This window comes from Chanodichthys erythropterus, chromosome 10 (assembly GCF_024489055.1).
Source record: "Chanodichthys erythropterus isolate Z2021 chromosome 10, ASM2448905v1, whole genome shotgun sequence".
NCBI classification, from domain to species: Eukaryota; Metazoa; Chordata; class Actinopteri; order Cypriniformes; family Xenocyprididae; genus Chanodichthys; species Chanodichthys erythropterus.
This window is the reverse complement of record NC_090230.1, coordinates 43,163,674-43,179,364: the sequence shown is the minus strand read 5'-3', so window position 1 is coordinate 43,179,364 and position 15,691 is coordinate 43,163,674. Positions and strand designations below refer to the sequence as shown.

At 39.0% G+C, this 15,691-nt stretch overlaps 1 protein-coding gene and 2 long non-coding RNA genes across 12 annotated transcripts in view; 1 reads left to right on the top strand and 2 right to left on the bottom strand.

Moving 5' to 3' along the window:
• The window catches only part of ntm (neurotrimin), a 413,623-nt gene that overhangs the window by 47,287 nt on the left and 350,645 nt on the right, over positions 1-15,691 (top strand). The window lies entirely within an intron of this gene.
• On the bottom strand, positions 1,745-4,173 carry LOC137029629 (uncharacterized). Of its 8 annotated transcripts, none has more exons than XR_010896304.1 (9): positions 4,105-4,173; positions 3,883-3,957; positions 3,696-3,800; positions 3,237-3,587; positions 3,051-3,155; positions 2,332-2,657; positions 2,146-2,244; positions 1,938-2,024; positions 1,745-1,792 (listed from the first exon to the last, which is right to left on the bottom strand). It is a non-coding gene; the product is annotated as an uncharacterized lncRNA (long non-coding RNA). The 8 variants fall into 8 exon arrangements; XR_010896305.1 differs by having other exon boundaries at positions 2,146-2,508; positions 2,584-2,657; XR_010896309.1 differs by having other exon boundaries at positions 2,146-2,657; positions 3,237-3,423; positions 3,514-3,587.
• LOC137029628 (uncharacterized) lies at positions 4,308-6,371 on the bottom strand. Of its 2 annotated transcripts, XR_010896301.1 has the most exons (5): positions 6,144-6,371; positions 5,700-6,024; positions 5,478-5,618; positions 5,128-5,317; positions 4,308-4,982 (listed from the first exon to the last, which is right to left on the bottom strand). It is a non-coding gene; the product is annotated as an uncharacterized lncRNA (long non-coding RNA). The 2 variants fall into 2 exon arrangements; XR_010896300.1 differs by having other exon boundaries at positions 4,309-4,982; positions 5,700-6,366.

The following is a 15,691-nucleotide window of genomic DNA, read 5'->3' as shown; positions in this document are numbered from 1 at the left end:
TTTCATGTAACTGGTATTTTATACCTGGCGCCCGAACTTTATTTGGTTAAAACCAAAAAAAATGTAAAAGATTGATTTTGGATGGGCCGCCACCGTTACAGAGTGGCGCCCGAACAGGGACTTGAACATTACATTTTTGTGAAGTGTTGAATTACAGAACCTTATGGTAAATTCCTTGGTGTTAAAAATGTTAAACAATTTTGTTGTGTTTTTGGAGTAGCATCTCATGAGGAAGTTTTTTGTATATGTGAATCTGCAAGACAATTGAAGAGTTGAAGTGTGAACTAAACACTTGATGTGTTTTTTGTGGACTAAAAAAAAAAAAAAAAAAAAAAATTGTGACTGTGAAAAAAAAAAAAAAAAAAAAAATTGTGAAATTCTACTTTGTACATTCTGTTTTTGCTGAAATTGTGAAATTGGGGGAAATTGTTGAAACTGTACTCCTGTACATTGTTTTTTTTCTGACCCCCTTGTGCCCACAAACTGACACACACACACATTCCAAATCACTCATCTCATTTATTGATTATTTACACAACATTTTACATGTGTCATTGACACACCCAACACAAACATGGCCACTTCTACGCCTCCTTCAACCCCCTCTCCAACCACTTTTGTGGATATCGATCCACCTCCAGACATATCAACCCCTGTCTGGCCTCCTGAGCAACAATTGCTACAACAGCAACCAAGAGTTTACCCACTACCACATGCCCCCACCTTCTATTCAACACCCACTCAGTCCAGCAGTGCCCTGCCTGGAACCCATGTGCGTTTTGTCTCCCCAACACCAGATGTCAGACCACCAGTCCAAGTTCCCACCTGGCAAGTAGGATCAGATCCCATGCAAATATGCACCTCTCCTGACACTTCCCCATCATCTTCAGGAGCTCAGCATGATCTGGCTGGCTATCTTCCAACTCCTGGAAAAGACATACAACATCTTACCACACAAGTACAAGGTAATTGGGACAACCTGTTTGACTTCATGAAACAGCAGGAGAAAGCTGTGAGTGAACTCACCCAACAGCAAAAAACCGCCACTTCCCATAGTGATAGACAACTTGGAGACCTGACTGCCAAAATGGAGGCCAACCAACAGAAAATTCTCACCACATTAACTGCAACTAAAGCTGATACATCTGATTCAGATCAACTTGTCAAAGCCATAAAAGTGATGATCTCACAGGAGTTACAAAAAGTGGAGTCTACCTTGATTGCTGAAGTCCGGTTTATGGTGGATCAACTTCAGGTTGAAATTCAGAGAGACCTCCGAGATACCTATAAGAATCTTCAAACAGATCATGAGCAGCTTTCCACTGAATGTAACCAGTGCATCACCCAGGTTGACAAGCTGGCTACCCAATTAAGTGAACTTCAAACAAACATGTTGAAAGACAAACAACAAGAAAAGGAAATGTCTGATCACCTAAGTAAAGGGGTACAACCACCACCTATCGCCACACTTACCACACCATCACCACTAGAAAATGTCCCAGAGTGTCCTCCTATACCTGCTGGGAAAAGTGACCATTTAAAGTTGACCTTTCCCACATTTGGAAGACCGTCTGATGACTGTGATCCTTTGCTGTACCTTACACGGTGTCAGGACTTTTTGGCATTGCACCCACTTGCAGAAACTGACATCCTAGCAACCTTCCGAAGCGTACTCCATGGCACTGCACGTGACTGGTGGGAGGAGTCGCCCGATCGTCAGTAACGACATGGAACGACTTCGAGACTGCTTTCCGCTCAGCATTCCTCTCGGAAGACTACGAAGACGAGCTGGCTGAAAGAGTCCGCACAAGGTATCAAGGTGAGAGGGAAACCATCAGAGATTTTGCATTTACATATCGTGCTCTCTGCAGAAGATGGAAACCTTCCTTAACTGAAATTGACATGGTGAAAATGATTCTCAAAAAAATAAACCTTACCTCGCCAGCCAGCTACGTAGTCGGGTGAGCACCGTGGAAGAACTGGTAAAACTGGGACATCAGATAGAGAAAGACCACGAGCAGCAACTGCAGTATGAAAGATGCATGACCAGAAAATCACCACAAGAAGCCATTCAAAAACCCCTCCCCAATAAAACAACTGGTCAGCCTCAAGTACAATGCTGGAGATGCAAGGGACTTCACTCACCTGGTTGTTGTCCACTTTATTCTAACGTTAACCCATCAAATCAACCTGCAAAACAGCAACATCCTTTCACTGGTCAACGGCCATTTCATTCCCGTAAGTCTGGAAGTCAAGCAACGAATAATTCAGTGACTGCTACAACAAATAAAATGTTGTCCACTGCCAAGAAGTCACCCTCAAAGCCAAAACCTGTTACTAGTCCAGTCATCCCACAACAATTGGTTGTTCCAGTCCGCATCGGTGGTTGGTCTGGAAAGGCCATAGTGGACACAGGGGCCAGCTACACCATGATCCATGAAAGTCTGTGGCAAAAGTTTTCTCCGCAAGAGAGCCTCCAACCTTGGTCTCTTGGTCCATTGTATTTAGCTAATGGTGAAGCAGAGATTCCCTTGGGATGGTTTCAATTACCAATTCATATACACAACAAAACTTTCACTTTACCTGTTGCTGTCCTTTCCCCGAAGGCTCTTGCCTATGCTGTAGTTCTGGGATTGGATTTCATCTTCTTCAGTGGCCTGCAAATCAATGTAATTGATCAGAAATATTCATTTAAGTCCACACCACAAGAAGATCATCCCTTTCAACCAGGAAATGCCAGTGTTCCTGATATAAATCCTCAACGCCAAAAGACAGGACATGTAAAGATGTTTAACCAAAGCCTCACCCTGTTAAGTTCTATCCCTCCACCACAACCTGTATGCCGATCCTCACCACTTGACAGTACAGATGTACAAGTTTTAATTGACAGTGCTGTGAGTGAAGCTCACATACCTTTTATTGACAAAAATACCTTGAGAGGAATTCTGGAGTCCAACCCTCAAATGTGTTCTCGTCAACCAGGTCGTACGAATGTCCTCCAACACACAATTTATACCCAGCACCCAGTGCCCATTAAACAGAGACCTTACCGCATGTCCCCTGGTAAGCAAGCCGTGGTACAAGAGCAACTTGTGGAGATGTTGAATGCAGGAATTGTGGAACCCTCACACTCTGGCTGGGCCTCTCCTGTGGTCCTTGTTCCAAAGAAAGATGGTAGCCTTAGATTCTGTGTTGACTACCGTAAGCTCAATGCTATCACAGAGAATGATGCTTACCCACTTCCCAACATCACTGAAATCCTTGAATCTCTCTCTGGAGCAGCCATTTTTTCAACAATTGATCTCAACAGCGGCTATTGGCAGGTGGCTATGGACCCCCAGAGTAAGCCAAAGACAGCATTCATCACTCCATCCGGGCTCTTCCACTTTAATGTCATGCCCTTTGGGTTGAAAAATGCACCTGCTACATTCCAACGGTTAATGGAGACTGTACTGGGAGAGCTACGTGGAAACATTTGTTTCGTCTACATTGACGATATTATCATATATTCACCCTCTGTAGCTCAGCATTTCAACGACCTCCAAACTGTTCTCCATAGACTGCAGGAAGCAGGTTTGACCATAAACCTTAAAAAGAGCAAGTTCTGCCTTAAAGAAATTACATTCCTAGGACATGTTGTTAGTGTCAATGGTATCACTGCAGATTCATCCAAAGTGGAAGCTATCAGATCTTACCCTGTGCCACGAAACATCAAAGAGGTCCAGCGCTTTCTTGGATTAGCGGGATGGTATCACCGTTTTGTCCCAGACTTCTCCAAAATCGCAGAACCCATCAATGCACTGAAAAAGAAAGGACATTCTTTTCATTGGTCACCTCAATGCCAAGAAGCTTTTGAAAAATTGAAGGCTCATCTCACATCACCTCCTATTCTGGGCCATCCAAATCTCCAACTTCCTTTCATGGTTTATACCGATGCCAGCGATACCGGACTCGGTGCTGTATTAACACAACGGAAAAACCAAGGACTGGAAGAAGTCATTGCATACGCAAGCCGCACCCTTAACAAAGCTGAATCGAACTATTCTGCTACTGAGAAAGAGTGCCTAGCAGTCGTATGGGGCACTTGAAAAATGGCAGCATTACCTGGAGCACAAGATGTTCACTGTTGTCACCGACCATACTGCGCTACAGTGGGTCATGGGTTCCCCAAAACCACCAGCCGTCTCATTAGATGGGCCCTACGATTGCAAAGGTTTGATTTCATCATTGAATACCGAAAAGGCAAACTGAATGTAGCACCTGACGCTTTGTCCAGGATTTCCAGCTTACCGTGTTGCAACTTGTACTCTAGTCAGGAAGAGGCTGTTGAATTTCCAGTCTCTGCTGTGTCGATTTGGGAGGAACAACACAAAGATTCTGAAATCATAAAGGTGTTTAAAGCATTGGCAGAGAACAACAACAACAACCAAAACTTGAAGGACAAATATGAGGTTAGAGAGGACCAACTGTATCATAAGACCCACCTGTCAGATGGCCAAGTCCACTACAGAGTGTACCTGCCTCGCAGTCTCATACCAGCTGTTCTTAAACACTACCATTCCCATCCGTTAAGCGGCCATGCAGGTATATATAAAACCTACAAACGTCTGCACAATGTTGCTTTCTGGCCAGGGATGTGGACGGACATCAAACATTATGTTAAGTGCTGTACCAAATGTCAAACACTGAAAAGTGAAAACCAAAAACCGGCTGGCAAACTACAACCCGTTTCTGTGTCACAACCCAACAAGATGGTGGGTGTCGACATCATGGGGCCCTTGCCAAGCAGCACACAACGTCACGAGTACCTTCTGGTTTGTGTGGACTATTTCTCTCGCTGGGTTGAGTTCTTCCCCATGCGCAATGCTAATGCTCCAACCATAGCAAAAATTCTCAGGACTGAAATACTCACCCGGTGGGGCGTTCCAGACTTCATCTTGTCTGACCGTGGCACCCAATTTGTTTCCTCCATATTCAAAGAGCTGTGTGCAAAATGGAACATCATTCAAAAACTAACAACAGCATATCATCCACAAACAAATATGACTGAGAGAGTTAACCGAACACTGAAATGCATGATTGCCTCATATGTGGATGACAACCACAAGAAGTGGGATCAGTACTTACCTGAACTCCGTTTTGCCATGAACTCAGCAGTACAGGAGAGCATTGGGATGTCCCCGGCAGAACTTCAACTGGGAAGGAAACTGCACGGCCCCATGGATAAATTACTCCAGGGTAAATGTCTATCACCATCCACTCCATCCTATGATGTTGTCCACCATCTTGCACAGCTGAGGTTGAAAGCAGATGAGTGCTGTAAAAAAGCCCAAAAAAGACAGCTCAGAAGTTACAATAAAACCCGGAGAGAAGCCTCATTTGAGGAAAAAAGTCGTGTCTGGTTAAGAAATTTTCCCCAGTCCAGCGCTCAACACAACTTTACTGCAAAACTAGCCCCAAAGTGGAAAGGACCTTACCGGGTATTAAAACGGTTAGGCCCACTGAATTACCAGATAGCACTGGAGGAAACCGGAGAGGACGTCCGTACAGCTCACATATGTAACCTTAAACCATGCTACCCAACCTCAGAAGAGATTGAGTCCCAGGAAAGGGAAAAACTTAAGCAGTTATTCCAGCAAAGCTCAGATGATGAAGAATTCTTGGGTTTTTAAAAAAAAAAAAAAAAAAAAAAAACCCACCTGTTTGGTTTGTTTGTTTCATCAACCATGGGTTGTTTTTTCCTGGGGGGGGGAGAGTGTGACGGTGCGGAAGTCCACGAGCCTTCCAGCATCCGTGCCCATATTTGGAAAAAAAAAATTAAGTGAAAACTTATAAAAAGGACATCAATTTGTAAACAGGGTGTGAAGTATTCGAGAGAGGAAACAGAATGCACTTACCACTTACCTGGTGAAGCAGCTCCAGCTCTTCCGTGACACGCATCGCAGCATCTGCCATGGCTAAACTGGAGTGAGACCGAGAGGTTTATTGCTAATACTGGCTACGGAGCAAGATCGTGCCGTTTCCCTGCAGAAGAGTGCAGAATAATTCGTACCAGCTCTTCTGAGACGACGCGACTCGCATCTGCCGTGGCGAACGAGTCGAATAAACAAAGCAAAGCCTTACTCCTAACAGTAACTGCAGACCTGTGCCGTTGTCCTGCAGAAGGCAGGAAAATCCATACCAGCGAGTCCAGGTATTCCATCTCCATGCACGTCCTCTGAAAACTCTCCAAACTCTCTCGAAGGCCTCACCACAAAGAACAACCCGCACACACACACTCACCACAACAATACGCACACACACATAATATACAAAGTCACGCATTCACATCTTTACTTTCGTTATTTCGCCTATTGGCATATTGTGTTTTTTTGAACTTGGGAACTGTTGTTTATTTAATCAATTATTTGCCTCGCTCCTTTTGTGGTTGTTTTTTTTTTTCCCTTTCTCTTCTTAGTTTTTTATTATTTATTTTTTGTGTGGCTCATTTTGGAGTTATAATGTGGAGAAAACTGGACACCTGAAACTGTGAAACTGCCGTTACTACTACCCAGGACGTGAATATATGGAATTGTTTTTTTTTCTTGCTGTTATTATTTTGGTTGAATGTGATATCTGTGGTATAATTGCATTGCAATCTCTTTATTGTTTGACTAAAAATATATATATATATTCACTTGAACTGCATACTTGTTTGTAAAGTTTTTTTTATTATTTTCATGTAACTGGTATTTTATACCTGGCGCCCGAACTTTATTTGGTTAAAACCAAAAAAAATGTAAAAGATTGATTTTGGATGGGCCGCCACCGTTACAAGGCCGTCAAAAATGCGATTCATTTTGGAGAAGAAAAAGAATTGACCGAGCAATTACAACAGGGTCCTCACACCACTAATAATCATAATAAAAAATAAAAGTAATTTATAAAAACTGAACAATGACATGTTAAAAAATTTGGATCTTCATAAATGAATATACATTTTATAATAACCAACTCGTACTACTTTCAGTAACCATAAAGTGAATATTTTCTTTTCTTTTTTTTACTTGAGTTTTCATAGTCTACATTCCCATTGTTTAGAAATATAAAATTGTGTTATTAAATAAATGTTTATTGAATAACAATATAAAAATAAGATATATATATATATATATATATATATATATATATATATATATATATATATATATATATATATATATATATATATATATATATATTACTGCAGTAATATTATTGTGTTGTAAAATGAAAAAACAAAAAGTTTATAGTATAACTGTAAAATTACAAGACTAATATTGACATCAGTTTTGGACAATTTTTTATTTTTATTTTGGTGATTTGCCAGCAAATTAATATATGTGCTGCATGTTTCAGAGGGAAATGTGTTCATTTACACGCAGACAGCTCATGGATATGGTGTTTCAGCATCTCAGAGTGGCTCGATTCCTTAAACATTAAACCATATTGCGAAATTGATATTATTTCAATATATTATGTAGCCCATGTGCTTTATATTTTTATTAGAGTATTGCACTGATAGCAACATGTTAACATACATATGTATTTACATCAATTGCGATTAGCTGTGTGTAGAAAGTTACAAATCAGTCACTAATGAGGTTCCAAGACAGTAATAATGATGTCGAATTAGAAGTCAGCTGCCTATGTAGGCAGCTCTCTAGGTTTTGGAATGAAGCTGTAAAATCAGCTGCATTGTGGGGGCTACCCAGCAGTTTCCAGGAAGGGAACAGCTTAATAAATATACCAGATAATGTCTAAATGTAAATATAAAAATGCAGAAAGGATTCTATGAGGGTTAATTTTGGAGGTAGGGTTAGAGAATATCACAGACAGTCTGCCACCTTGATATATACAAGTGAATGTGTTGTACAAAACAAAGTTGTCCCATGTGTCGGTAAGGAGATTAAGATCTTGTGTTTTATGAATTAGTATGTCAAAAGTAAGGCTGAGTGCTGTGGGAATATAGCCATGTACACTGATTATCATACTGAAATATAAATGACGAGACAATGGCTGTTTTGTTTGCCTATTCACTTAGTGTGATTAGAACAGCATAGAATGAAGGGCTTGAGAGACATGAAAATCCATTGTACTGGAATTCCTCAAGGGTTCTGTTCATTGTTCTTTGGTGCTGTTTAATACAAGCTTCTTGTGAAGGAATTGGGGGCAACCAAACGACACCATAATAAGGGCCAATCATAAACATGCATTTTAAGGGATAGTTCAAATGAAGATCAAAATGTAAAGTCATTTACTCACCCTTGTGTCATTCCAAACCTATATGACTTTCTCATATGGAACACAAAATAAGATGTTTAGCAGATTTTCCAGAGTTCTCTTGTCCATACAATGGAAGTGAATGCAGACAATTGCTACAAGCACCATAAAATTACCATAAAAGTAGTCTTATAAATGACATGATGTAATTAATTCTCCAAACAGTGACAGAATAGGAAATATATTCCGGGGAACATCCCGGCAAATGCTTTTGGGCAATGCAATCTGAATCTAATTACGTTAAACATGACATCTATTCTGTTGTTCTCCCTCTTCTCCTTTCAAATTTTCATCCAAAAGCTTTTCTGTGAATTGATATTGATAGGTAAACCTTCAGCACAGATTTGACATGAAAGCTCGGCTGTATTCTTCCTCGACTGCATACTGGGCTCAGATCATGTAAAGAAATGTGGCACTGCAGGTAGCGAAAGCAATTTCAGAGCTCACAAAAGTAGATTGTTTGGCCCATTATATGAGAGCCATCACGCTGACTAACAGTAACCACAGAAAAAATACATCAAGGCAGAATTTTCTTTAACTGGTTGAGCAAGGCTCATTAGGATATTTAAATACAATTATTATGACAAATTGTATGATTACAGCTTTCTTTAACAGTTGTACTGGTTATACAGCCATTATTGAAATGAATGACGCACATTTTCTTTAGTATTTATTTATTTATTCATTCATTTATTGTCCAAATAGCACTCATGGTCAGGAGAAATCTTTTAAAGGTGCCCTAGATTCAAAATTTGAATTTACCTCGGCATAGTTGAATAACAAGAGTTCAGTACATGGAAAAGACATACATTGAGTTTCAAACTCCATTGCTTTCTCTTTCTTTCTTATCTAAATCTCATTTGTTTAAAAGACTTCCGGAAAACACGCGGATCTCAACATAACACCGACTGTTACATACGCCCCAGTATTTGCATATGCCAGCCCATGTTCCCAACATTATGAAAGGCATTAGACAAGGGCAGCCATTAACGTCTGGATCTGCACAGGTGAATCAACAGACTAGGTAAGCAAGAACAACAGTGAAAATGGCAGATGAAGCAATAATAACTGACATGATCCATGATAACATGATATTTTTAGTGATATTTGCAAATTGTCTTTCTAAATGTTTCATTAGCATGTTGCTAATGTACTGTTAAATGAGGCTAGTTACCATCGTTTCTTACTGTATTCATGGAGACAAGAGCCGTCGCTATTTTCATTTTTAAACACTTGCAGTCTTTATAATTCATAAACAACTTCATTCTTTATAAATATCTCCAACAGTGTAGCATTAGCCGTTAGCCACGGAGCACAGCCTCAAACTCATAGAGAATCAAATATAAACATCAAAATAAATACTTTACTCACATAATTCAAAGCATGCATACAGCATGCATACGAACATCTTGTAAAGATCCATTTGAGGGTTATATTAGCTGTGTGAACTTTGTAAATGTGCTGTAATATAATCGAGAGCTCGTGTGGCAGGGAGCAGGCGAATTAAAGGGGCGGCGTGCTGAAAAAATCAGTGCATAGTTAATGATGCCCCAAAATAGGCAGTTCAAAAAATTAATTAAAAAAAATCTTTGGGGTATTTTGAGCTGAAACTTCACAGACACATTTAGGGGACACCTTAGACTTATATTACATCTTGTGAAAAAGCATTCTTGGGCACCTTTAAGCTAAGCCTTGAGATGAAAACTCTTGAGTGTTTGGCATTATAATGGGTATGACAGCATTGAAATATACAGGATGTGGTCTTGGAGGAATAGATTTGCTATGCTGTTGCTGTTGCAAGTACGGGACTTGCTACTGCCAATACATACACGGCAGGCTGCTGTGAGCAAGTAAGACATGCTGCTGCTGTACAATATAGCATACATGAATTACCCATAGCAGATCTTTACAGGTGGAGCTGGGGAAGGTGGAGGGTTTCTGAAAGTGCACTGCAACTGCTACAGCAAATGCTTACCAAGTATTTTAAGGTTGAGCAGCAAGCTCATTGGTTCCTTCTCTATCAGTAACCAATCAACTGTGCTGATTGCAAGCAGATTGAGTTAAGCACCTATCAGCCTGTGCCATCTAGAGTTTCATGAAAAAACTGTACAGTATATATATAAACACACCTTACACAAATTACTTTATGAATCCTGACTGCCAACATAAGATTTTGATGTATAAAATACATGTTTAAAAACAGTATGTTTGAGGTTCAATACATGTTCTCAATCATCAACGTTTGCAGCTTAATGTTGAATAAATAAAATTGTTAAATAAATTGGACTCATCACTCAGTTTGGCGTTGTGCAACAAATTCAGCCGGTGAATATTAACTTAAACATGGAGCTTTCCTTTAATAACAAAACTGCAAAAAAACTGCAAAAAAAAAAAAAAAAAAAAACTGCAAAAAAAAAAAAAAAAAAATGCAACAAAATGTTATTGTACATTTGTACAGTAACTGCATATGCCCAAGTGTTACTTCTTTGCTGACATGAAATGTTGTTGCTCGCTAACAGTAAACATCATCTCTGTGCTCCCTAGGGATAAATTAGTAGGTCGAGACTCTTTACTGCCTGCTCTCTGGGTAAAACAATAACTAATGCTAAAAAAAGTACAGCATTAGTATTTATACCTAGTGGGGTTATAGAATATTTAGTGTAAATTATGTCTTTATTTCAGAGGAATTTTAAATCACATTATGCAATGCTGTTTTATTACGTTAGACATTATACACTGCAACAATATTCTTGTAACAAATAAATAGCTTTTCTATTATAATATTCTCTGAAAGGCAAAATATTGTTTCAGGTACTGAAATGTTTGGGTCTGTTTCTGAGTGTTTTTATATCATTTGTTGACAAAATAAATCTTTTTAGAATCATCTAATTTATGTATGCAATTGTCATGATGATTTTTATTTTATTTGTTTTTCTTGTGTTTTGTGTTTTCTTTTTTTCTTTCTTTTTTTTTCTTTTTGGTTTGCTTTGTTTTATTTAGTAAGGACATTTTCTTAAAATAAGTAAAAAAAAAGAAAAAAGAAAAAAAGAAGAAAAAAAAAGCCATGTTAAATGTTGCACTTTTGTTTATTTCTGCAAATATGTGCTAACTTTTTACAGTGTGTCAGTGCTTTATTTTTGGTTTTATGCTTCTTAGCCTGACATGAAAGTAAAGACTTTTTAGGAAGTGGGTTATAACCTGAGCATGTCAGAACATGTGCACTGCCCACCAAGCAATGTCTCTTTGACTTTTGCTATAAAAATAAAACAAAACAAAAGATGTTACAAGAGTTAAGGAAAATCTTTGAAGTCCCCCTGCAATCAATAATTTTTATCCCTAATTTGATATAATCAAAATGACACATTTAAATGTTTGTCCTGTGAAAATAATTTCTTCATGCCTTAAAATAGCTTGAATGTAACTCTACACCTTTGCTTCATTTAGTATACGCAGAACCATGAATATGCAAATTAGTCCCCGCCTCCACTCACTCACACCTGCTACCTGATTCACTCTGTTAACTTCAAAAGTGGAAGAGGAAATTATACAGGGTCATCTACAAGTCGAAGTATCAGAATGTTAATGCATTTTTTATGTATCTTGCTCTACAACGTCGGACACAACTATAATTGATACAATTAGCCTTTGGCTTGACTACGTTATCAAACAGCTAATAATGTTTCTGATGTTACACAAACCATGTTCCCGTTCAGCATCTCAGAGTTAGACATCAGCATCATTAGAAAGGCTTTGAACAAATAAAAAGTCAGTGGAGAAAAGCCCCGCACTTTGATAGGATTGGTGTCATGTTTGTGAAAGCTGGATAACGATGGTTTCAAACTGCGTTTCTGCGTTTTTCTTCGGTACACTGGAAGAAAATACTCAGCAATGGTGCTAACTTATGAAATCACAAATGGTTTGCCTTAAAACATATTAAAAATACCACATAGACATATAAATTACATTTAAAGGGGTGGTATAATGCCACTTTTACAAGATGTAAAATAAGTCTCTAATGTCCCTAGAGTGTGTATGTGAAGTTTTAGCTCAAAATACCCTACAGATAATTTTTATAGCATGTTAAATTTATCACTTTGAGCAAAAACACTCAGTTTATGAGTGTGTCCCTTTAAATGCAAATAAGCTGTTGCTCTCAAAAGGGGGTGGAATTTCAGGAGATCATGTTAGCACTTAGCAGCGCCTCACATTACCTCATGCAGACATGCAGAAACTTTTCAGGCTTTTATGTTCAAAACTGAGTCAGACAATAATAGAGAGACTCAAGAAGAAGTAACAACATAAATTGCTCATGTGGGAACTGTTGTAAAATGCTTACAGAGCCAGAAAATATATGCTGCATGAAGATAGAACAGGTATTGTTTAGTATAATTAATTACGGTTATAACTTGTCATGTTGTTATCTTGCTTTTATGACATGCTATTGCATTTGTGTTACCTACTGTAATGCAGTAACATGGCCTCATCTCTTTGTTGTGTGTTCTCGGGGCCAGGGTTTATGTAAATTCTAGGGTTAGTGATGTCACCAACCCGGGAAGAGGCTTGTTGTAGTCCCTACCAGCTGTTTGCTGTAGTCCTTAAACAGAGAATTCTTTAAAGGTGCCATCGAACGTTTTTTTACAAGATGTAATATAAGTCTAAGGTGTCCCCTGAATGTGTCTGTGAAGTTTCAGCTCAAAATACCCCATAGATTTTTTTTTATTAATTTTTTTAACTGCCTATTTTGAGGCATAATTATAAATGCGCCTATTCATGCTGCGGCCCCTTTAAAGGGGTACTTCACCCCTGGAAAGATGAATGTGTATTTAAAATTGGTCATTTATGTAGTAGAAATGTGAAATTATTTTTGAATTTGGAGCTTTCTAGACTGAGAAAAGGCAGAAAATGTATTTTTGATTAATGTGGATGAAAGACAACAACTCCCATAATGCACTTGTTTTGCTGCCCTTGCGAGGCCACGCCCAAACCACGCCTAGCGGTTACAGGCGGCATTCAGGAAAATTCAAACAAATAAATCGTGAGTTAGTTCATACATTTACAGCGAAATGGTGCTAAATTGCTTTGTACCTGGATGTACACCCAAAACCAGGAAAGGACAAGTACGTTTCCATCATTTTCCGATTAAGTTAAAGATTTGGAGCGATGTAAACAATGGCTGCGGACCATCAAACACCCGAAGTTTGGAGATGACACCGTTATAGAAAACCTAAAAAAACGCAGAATATGTAGTCTCCATTTCAAGCACGAGGACTACGAACCAAATATCTTTGCAATTAAGAGAACCATTCTGAAGGACACCGCGATAACATCTATATTCACTTTCCCAGAGGACGAACAGCCTGGCCTGATCTATGTCCGTGAGTAAAGGTGCGTTCACGTGGCCTCGTAATTCCTGTAGTTACGAGATTCTAGCTTGTAAAAAGCGTTCACGTCCTCGTGGAGCTCGTAATTACAGCTTGTAAGCTGGGAGTTTTCTGAAAGCTCCCAGATATACCATGTGGCCGCGCTGTACCACCTGACAGCTGTAGATTCATTTAGGCATTGACAGTGCTGCCATGGAAATGCATAATTCCCAGTTCAAGGACCAAAAGGAAGTGAACAGCTCCGAATATAACGTCGCGTGTTGTCATTTCAAGATTCCAGTAAATACGAGGTGACGTGAACGCAGCTTAAACACAAACGCGCATATGTATGGGCGTGGTGAAAAAATGCGGAACTACTTGCTATTACTGGCAGTAGTTTTAAGCCTCTGGCCAAAAAAGCCTCAGATGACGCAAAATGACGATTTTTGCGTCATCGGAGGCTTTTTTACAGAATAAAAATGCATAAATCTCTCATCTCGGGCTGATATGAAGGGGGAAAGCACGCCAATTCGAAAATACTAGTGGTATTCTACTAATACAAAGCTTAATGCTAAATCCTGAAGTAACCCTTTAATTGCTCGCGCTCTCCGCCCCCTCCCGAGCTCTCGACTCTATCACTGCATAAACAAAGTTCACGCAGCCAATATAACCCTCAAAATGGATCTTTACAAAGTGTTCGTCATGCAGCATGTCTAATCGCTTAAGTATGGTATTTATTTGGATGTTTACATTTGATTCTGAATGAGTTTGATAGTGCTCCGTGGCTAACGGCTAATGCTACACTGTTGGAGAGATTTATAAAGAATGAAGTTGTGTTTATGAATTATACAGACTGCAAGTGTTTAAAAATGAAAATAGCGATGGCTCTTGTCTCCATGAATACAGTAAGAAACGATGGTAACTTTAACCACATTTAACAGTACATTAGCAACATGCTAACGAAACATTTAGAAAAACAATTTACAAATATCACTAAAAATATCATGATATCATGGATCATGTCAGTTATTATCGCTCCATCTGCCATTTTTCACTGTTGTCTTTGCTTGCTTACCTAGTCTGTTGATTCAGCTGTGCACAGATCCAGATGTTAATACTGGCTGCCCTTGTCTAATGCCTCGATCATGGGCTGGCATATGCAAATATTTATTACGTAACAGTCGGTGTTATGTTGAGATTCGCCTGTTCTTCGGAGGTCTTTTAAACAAATGAGATTTATATAAGAAGGAGGAAACAATGGTGTTTGAGACTCACTGTATGTCATTTCCATGTACTGAACGCTTGTTATTCAACTATACCAAGGTAAATTCAATTTTCAATTCGATGGCACCTTTAAAAGAAAATATTTCAGTTTGCATTAAACTTTCAACGCTGTAACTTTGCTGATGTTGTTTATGCTCAAACAGCAACATTACACACTAACTAAAGTTAAAAGAGTGAAATCGCAATAGACCACCCCTTTAAAAACTTGATTTTCACCACAGGGGGACTATAAGGCAGAATAAAATGGGACACAGTGGAAGCTAGAACTCTCCCTGTGTTTCTCACAAGTGCTGGACTTATTTGGATTTGAATGTGCTAACCGCTAGTGCATGGGCCAAATGTTGATTCTTTTTACCTTTTGCAATAAAATACCTGAAGTGAAAGCACTGAAATACTATTGTCTTAAAAAGGTGCTGAAACAATTGTACAGTAAGTACATTGACACTCTTCTGATATTTCATAACAATAATTGTTTGAAATCACTGCCTACCATTTGAGAATAATTGTACAGCATCATGCAACTAAAAAAGTGCGTCATGTGATTGACCTCACAAAATAATGCTTTAGACTGAAACGCAGACAAGATAAATGAATGCTTTTACCCGACCCATGACTCCTTTCCTTTCTCCTTATCTCTTCTCCTGAAAATAAAATGATACATCAGTGTCTTACATGAAGTGTAATTATATCTGTGGGTGGAGGAACTTGGTGACAAACGGTCTCATCCCATATTGCATGGGCAGGTT